Below are 7,716 nucleotides of genomic sequence, written 5' to 3'. Positions count from 1 at the left end.
GAACGGAGGAATATGGCTCATGTGCGGTCAGAAGGGATTTAGTTTAATTTGACATCATGTTCGGCACAGACATCATGGGACGAAGGACCTGTTCCTGTGCTGTACTGTGTTCTGTGATAGTGTTATATTTCCTGAATGTATTTTTATGAATAAAGTCTACTTTTGAAATAAAAAGAGAAATAGATGGGGGCGTGGAGCTGGGGGAGGATCTAAAGTGATCAACTTGTTGCTCATTGCAACTCCGTGTACTTGCGGCCGCTGGTCGGCCACCCACTGCCTTGCCGCCAGAACTGGAGGCGGGAGTGGAGGCTGCGGCTGGTCGGCCACCAGCTGCCATGTCGGAGGCGAGAGGTGCGGGGAGACTGTGTTCCGACCCCACCCCCCCCACCCGGGTCCCGTGTCCCCCACCCCGGGGGCAGCCGCGGCCGCTGACCGGCCCGAGCGGGGGTTGCCAGCGTTGACTCCGGGGCCCGAGGTTGGGCCGTCCGCAGCCCGGCCCCCCCCTCCCGCTCCTCCGGAACCCCCACCTCCCTCCCTCCCTCCCCGACCCCTCCCCCCCTTACCCATTCCCCCTTCCCTTCCCCTCCCCCTTCCCCCTCCCCCTTCCATCCCCCTCCCCCTTCCCCTCCCCCTTCCCCCTCCCCCTTCCATCCCCCTCCCCCTCCCTCCCATCTCCCCCTCCCTCCCATCTCCCCCTCCCCCCCATCTCCCCCTCCCCCTCCCCCTCCCTCCCATCTCCCCTATCTCCCCTCTCTCCACTCTCCCATCTCCCCTTCCCCCTCCCATCTCCCCTCACTCCCTCTCCCCCTCCCCCCTTCCCCTCCCCCTTCCCCTCCCCCTCCCCCCCTTCCCCTCCCCCCCTTCCCCTCCCCCCTTCCCCTCCCCCCTTCCCCTCCCCTCCCCTCCCCTCCCCCCATCTCCCCTCCCCCCATCTCCCCTCCCCCCTCCCCCTCCCTCCCCTCCCCCATCTCCCCTCCCCCCATCTCCCCTCCCTCTCCCTCTGCAACCTCTCACCCTGACCACCACCCCTCTCCCTCTGATGCTACTTCCCCAACTCCCCTGCACCCTTTTTCCTTATCTCCCCCAACAACCCTCGATTAGCGAACGGGGAGGATAGGAGTGAGGGCCAGGATTAGCTAGGGGTGGACTGACCCTCTCTCCTACCCTCTCCTCCACTCTACCCTCAACCCTCCCTCCATCCCTTCCTCTAGCCCTCTTGCTTTCCACTGCCCCTAGCCCCAGCAGTCCCCTAACTCTGCCTACCCTTGGTCTTTCTGCCCCCTAAGTGCTGCACCCTCACTCCTCCCAACCCACTTTGCTCCCTTCCACTCCCTGCCCTGTATCATTCCCCTGCCCCTTTCATCCCCAGCAAGTCCCCCCTGACCTGCCTGTCCCATCCACTTACCCCTCACTTACCTTGGCCTTGCCCTACACCAAACCACCCCCCCCCAATCTCCACTAACCTCCACCCGTGTTCTTGCAGAGCTGGCCGAGGCTGTGCAGGAGTTGAACACTGAGCTGGCAAGGTTCCAAGAGAACATGCAGAAGGTCACCGAGTTCCAGGGCTCCCTCCTCCGTGTCAATAAAATGATGGTAAGAAACAGGCATCTGGGAAAAATGGGCACAGGGGAGATCCTGCCAGTGAAATCCGCCAGTGCTGGAGACTGCTGTCAGAATCAGTGACATTGCTGCTTCCTCTTAACCCAGTGTTTATGGTCTCCTGTGATAAAACCAGAGCAGTTGTGGTATTAGTTCCAAAAGATGTGGTATTACAATTCCAAAAAGTCACAAGGAAGGCATGTCAGCGTCTCTACTTTCTTAGGAGGTTCAGCATGTCACCGAACTCTCTAACTTCTGCAGATGTACTGTTGAAAGTATCCATCATTGCAGGATGGTCTGGTACGGCAATTCGAATGCACAGGAACATAAGAAGCTGCAGGGGTTAGTGGACTCAGCCCTATACATCGGGCACATCCCTCCCCATCATCTACATGAGGCACTGCCTCAAGAAGGCAGCACCTATCATCAAATATCCAGGCTGTGCCATCTTCTCACAGCTACCATTCGGGCAGGAGGTACAGAAGCCTGAAGTCCCACACCTCAGTATAGCAACACTATGACTACTTTGCACTACAATGAACTCTGTTCTTTTGTTTTTATTGTGTTTGTTCTTGTATAATTAATGTTTTTCTTGTGAATGTTGTGTCTCTGATGCTATGTGCCTGTGATGCTGCTGTAAGTCAGTTTTTCATTGCACCTGTGCACACATGTACTTGTGCACCCGATGATAAACTCGACTTAACTTGGGATGAACTCTTGATCTCTCAATCTACCTCGTTGTGGCCCCTTGCACTTTATTTGTCTACCTGCACTACACTTTCTCTGTAACTGCGACACTATATTCTGCATTCTGCTTTCTTTTTACTACCTCGATGTACTTTTGTATGGCATTATCTGTCGGGATGGCACACAAAACAAAAGCTTTTCACTGTATCTTGGTACATGTGACAAGATATCTTTATCAGTCACATGTACATCGAAACACACAGTGAAATACATCTTTCTGCATAGTGTTTTGGGGACAGCCCGCAAGTGTCGCCACGCTTCCGGTGCCAACACAGCATGCCCACAACTTCCTAACCCATACGTCTTTTGGAAGTGGGAGGAAACCGGAGCACCCGGAGGAAACCCACGCAGACACGGGGAGAATGTACAAACTCCTTACAGACAGTGGCCAGATTTGAACCCAGGTTGCTGGCGCTGTAAAGCATTACGCTAACCGCTACACTACCATGCCTGCCCCCAATAATAAACCAATAGCAATACTTTATAGCGAGGCAGAAAGATCTGACTTTGATGCACATTTAAAAATATCTTTTACACAGATTAATCCCATGTGATTCTCATCACAATTAAGAACATACCCACACCAACTTAAGAACATAAGAAATGAGGAGGCTGCTCAGCCCATCATGCCTGCTATCTCAGTGGCACTTTCCTGCCCATTTTCCTTTATTCCTTCAATATCCAAAAATCATTTAATCTCTTCATTTTGAATAAGGAGACACAAGAGCTTCAGATGCTGGAATCTGGAGCAACAAAAATTGCTGGTGGAACTCAGCAGATCTGGCAGCATCTGTGGAAGGAGATGGACAGTTGCCGTTTTGGGCTGAGACCCTTCACCTGTCCAGATGAAGGGTTTTGACCCGAAATGTCGACTGTCCATTTCCTTCCATAGATGCTGGCTGACCCGCTGAGTTCCTCCTGCAGTTTGTTTTTTTATTGCTCTGTAATGAATATACTCGGCAATTGAGCCTTCACCACTTTCTTTGGTAGAAACTTCCAAAGATTCTCCACCTATTGCTTCAAGTCATCAAGTTTATTGTCATGTGCACAAGTGAGGTACAGCTATAATGAAAAACCTGCTTGCAGCAGCATCACAGGCACGTAGGTACAGGCACCACACTGAACATAAATTATACATAAATTATCCAAACAGTGGAGAAAAAAAACAAGACATTAGTGCAAACAAAAAACGACACAATCAGAGATAAGTCCATGGCAGTGCAAGAAGTGATTGTAGTGTTCCATCACTGAGATAGGATTAGGGTTGTGCAGGTCGGTTGAAACACCTGATGGTTGTAGGGAAGTAGCTGTTCTTTAACTTCATGGTGTGGGACTTCAGACTTCTGTACCTCCTGTAGAATGGTAGCTGCGAGAAGAGGGCATTGACTTGGATGGTGGAGATCCTTGATGGTAGATGTTGCCTTCTTGAGGCAGCACCTCCTGTAGATGCTGTCAGTGGTGGGGGGGATGTGCCGGTGATGGACCAGTCTGTGTCCATTATTTTCTGCAGCCCTTAGGGTTCCTGTGGGAATTTCTTCACATCGCTATCATGAAAGGCTGAGCCCTCATTTGAGACTTTGACGCCTAGTTCTAGACACCCCAGCCTCCAGGGGGAACACCTAATTGAAAGGCATTGCATTGTAAAATGAATGAAAATCAAAAAAAAATGCAGATGCTAGAGATCTGAAATAAGAATAGAAGACTTGGCAGGTCAGGCAGCATCTCTAGAGAGAGAAACAGAAGACCTGGATTACTTTTGCGTCCTGTCCTGGACCTCATAAAGCGCCTGACAGATTCTTTGTGGAGTCACAGTTCAAGAAAAAAATTTGGCCACAATTTGCAAACAGCGTTGGGATAGTTACCAGTTCATCCACCTCAGAGTGCTGAATGAAGGATAGATCTTGGCCACACGATATTCAGGACAACCTGCCGGCTCGTTGTCCAAACAGTGGCTGTGAGTACTACACTGCCCCTTTTTTTTACCAACATTTATTTGCTAAAAGCACTACAAAAGGACATCCAGTGTCAAAAATAATACAACTAATACAGAAAGTAGGAGAAAAACTATGCAAACTACATAACTACAACAATGATGCTAACAACCACTAAACGCACACGCAACACTTCAGATAAGAATCGCATTTTCACCATCCACAACACACGCGATCCCCTGAGGGGCCCATCAATCGCAGAAGTCAACCAGGGTGCCCGCGGATACTGCGTGCTCCCTCACTACACCGCCTCTCCCGCAGTGAGGCGCTCCCTCCTCACCGCCCCTCCCTTAGCACCACACCTCCAACTTAACCACAGATGGAACTGTTATATTCACACTTTTCCACCTGATGTTGCAGGAAGAGTAGTAAATAGTACTGGCAGGTTTTAAACAGATACCTTAAAAATTTGCCTTGGTGGTGTGCACTGTTGTAACTCATCCTCACTCATTTTTGCACTCCTCTCTCGATCTCTCTTTTGCCTCCTCTCTCTTGCTATAGAACAACCTTATGGAAACATTTTTACCTTGGCAAAGCTTCCTAGGAAAGCTTTGACACTAAGAATGGTGACACTAAGCCACAAAAGTAGTTGAAGTGAGGATATTAAAGAGAATCATAAAGGAATAAAGAGGCTGCACCGCTGGTCCTGCCTAGGGACAGGCAACAACCAGTATGCAAAGAGCCATAAGCAGTAAATGCTATAAGGAGTGTCGTATCAGTGATCAACATTGGTTTGGACACTGAGGGATTGGTTCGGGGTGCAGTGATGTAATGGTTAAGTCACTTGAGCTGTATCCAGAAGCCTGGACTATTGATCTGGAGACTTTAGTTCAAATCCCCTAGTAGCCAGGGAATTTAAATTCATTGCAGCAAACAATCCCAAATAACATGTTGGTATTGATAACTGTTGAATCTGCAGCTTGTCCTATGAACCTTCTCGTTCCTTCATGGCAATCAGGGGCAGGAAATCTGCTGTCCTTTGACCTGTGGGACACCTCTAACCCCCACAAACCACAGGGACAGAGCAATAAATGCTGGCCTTCCTGTATCTTTATCCTCGGATAAAGGGTCCCAATGAAATCAAGAACCCAGCACTTGTTTGACCCAGCTGGCTGCAAACTTTCCTGGAACTTCTTGGACTTGGGGTTAAACACCGAGTATATTGTAGTTGCGGATTCATTAAAATGGTATACAAAAGGACCTGGGTATCATGTACACCAGTTACTGAAGGCAAACACGCAGGTGCGGCAAGCAGTTAAGATCACTAATGGTATGTTCACCTTCATTTCAAGACGTTTCGAGTACAGGAGCAAAGACGTCTTACTATAACTATACAAGATCTTGGTGAGACCACTCCTGGAGTATTGTAGACACAAGAGACTGCAGATGCTGGAATCTGGAGCAACAAACATGTCCTGATGCAGGATTCTGACCAGAAATGTCGACAACTTCAGCCCTGATGCAGGGGTTCAAACTAAAATGTCGACAATTCCTCACCCCACCCGCCACCCCCCCCCCCCCCCCCCAACACAGATTCTGCTCAACCCGTTGAGTTCCTCCAGTGGATTGTTTGTTGCTCCTGGAGTATTGCATGTGGTTTGGTCTCCTTAATCAAGAGAGAATGTACTTGCCATAGAGGGAGTGCAACAAAGGTTCACCAGACTGGCTCCTGGGATAGTGAGACTGTCGTAGGAGGAGAGATAAGAGTAAATAGGCTGGTGTTCATTTAAGGTTTAGATGAATAAGAGATTTCATCCACACTGGGTTCAACAGGGAGAATGCTTTTCCAGCTCAGGATACAGGGTAAGCCATTCAGAACTGAGATGAGGAGAAACTCCTTCACTCAAAGGGTGGTGAACATGTGAAATTTTCAACTCTGGAAGGTTGCAGAGGCCGAGAGGCTGAATATATTTAAGTGGGAGGTAGATAGATTTCTGGTCACCAAAGACATGAAGGGGTATGGGGAGAAAGTGGGAATATGGTTTTGAGGTATAAAATCAGGCATGATATTGAATAGCAGACCAGGCTCAAAGGTCCAAATGGCCTCCTATTTCCTCTGTTTCTATTCACAGAATCACCATTTTACTTCCACTTCCCACTCCCACACTGACGTGTCTGTCCACAGCCTCTTCTACTGCCACGTTGAGGCCAGGCGCAGGTTGGAGGAGCAGCACCTCGTTTTCCGTCTCGGTAGTCTCCAAGCTGACAGCATCAACATCTATTTCTCTAACTTCCAGTAACCACTCCCCTCTATTTTCCTTCCCCACCCCACCATCTGTGTTTTCCCTGTGGCCCCTTCACTGCTTCTCTTCCCATGGACAGGGACCTGCCTACCTCCTCCCCTTTATTCAATGGTTTACTGTCCTCTCCTATGATTCCATCTTCAGCCCTTTGCCTCTTCCACCTGTCATTTCCCAGCTTCTCACATCATTCCCTTTTGCCCCCCCCTCCACCTACCTACCTTCCCCCTCTCACCTAGACTCACCTATCACCTGCGTCATGCTCCTCCCCCTCTTATTCTGGCTCCTGCCCTGTTCTTTTCCAGTCCTGAGGAAGGGTTTCGACCAGAAATGTCAACTGTTCATTGTCCTCCATAGATGCTGCCTGACCTGCTGAGTTCCTCCAGCATTTTGTGTGTAATCACCATTTTATTTATGTTTTTGCAGTGTTTCTGGATGGAGAATACACAAGAGTTAATAAAGCATCGCAAACTGATGAGTCAGCCACCCCCTACCTTGAATCAGCTCAGGAAATGATGCCAACAGTATTCAGGGGCTCTCTCCCATCCAGAACTCTTCCACCTGGGCCTGTCTGAAGATCCTAACTTGTTCTGTTTTCCTGTTGCTGTTTTCCCAACTGTTGAGTTCTCTACTGGGAAAGATACTCTGCCCAGTCCCTCTTCCTGAGCCATGCCGGGTGGGAGGTGCACTGCTTTCCCCGTGGACTCCCCTCAGGAGTGCTGGCGAGTGCAGAGATCCATCGCCGGACTCCAGGACAGCTCAAGCAGCTGCAGACAAAACCAGCTGAAACCAAACCCTTCGAACAGCTCATCACATTTGCAGGCTTCCTTTTGACCTGGTGTCGAGGGTCTATCTGTGAGCTCTCAAAGGCACTGTCTCTTACTCAAATAAACAGAGCACTATCTCTTTCTGTCTTTGCAGCATTTGTTGACTGGGTGTGGATGTCCCCAGCATTTATTGCCCATCCCCAATTGCCCCTTGAACTATGTGGCTTGCTGGGCAGTTTCAGTCAAGGCTAGGCCAGACCAGGCACTTCCTCCTGTGAAGGATATAGTGAAGCTGGTGGGATTTTGTGACTGGCTTGTAGGGGACCTTCCTCCGTGACCACAATAGGGGCCATTGTGTCCATGGAGGTCACT

General features: G+C 49.7%; 1 long non-coding RNA gene across 1 annotated transcript; it reads left to right on the top strand.

Moving 5' to 3' along the window:
* Positions 1-261: 261 nt before the first annotated feature.
* On the top strand, positions 262-7,487 carry LOC127587460 (uncharacterized). Its single transcript, XR_007958779.1, has 3 exons — positions 262-351; positions 1,484-1,593; positions 7,004-7,487. It is a non-coding gene; the product is annotated as an uncharacterized LOC127587460 (long non-coding RNA).
* Positions 7,488-7,716: the final 229 nt, after the last annotated feature.

The sequence above is a fragment of the Pristis pectinata genome, chromosome 40 (genome assembly GCF_009764475.1).
Source record: "Pristis pectinata isolate sPriPec2 chromosome 40, sPriPec2.1.pri, whole genome shotgun sequence".
Taxonomy (NCBI): domain Eukaryota; kingdom Metazoa; phylum Chordata; class Chondrichthyes; order Rhinopristiformes; family Pristidae; genus Pristis; species Pristis pectinata.
Note: the sequence above shows the minus strand (reverse complement) of the source record. Positions and strands in the feature narration are given on the sequence as shown.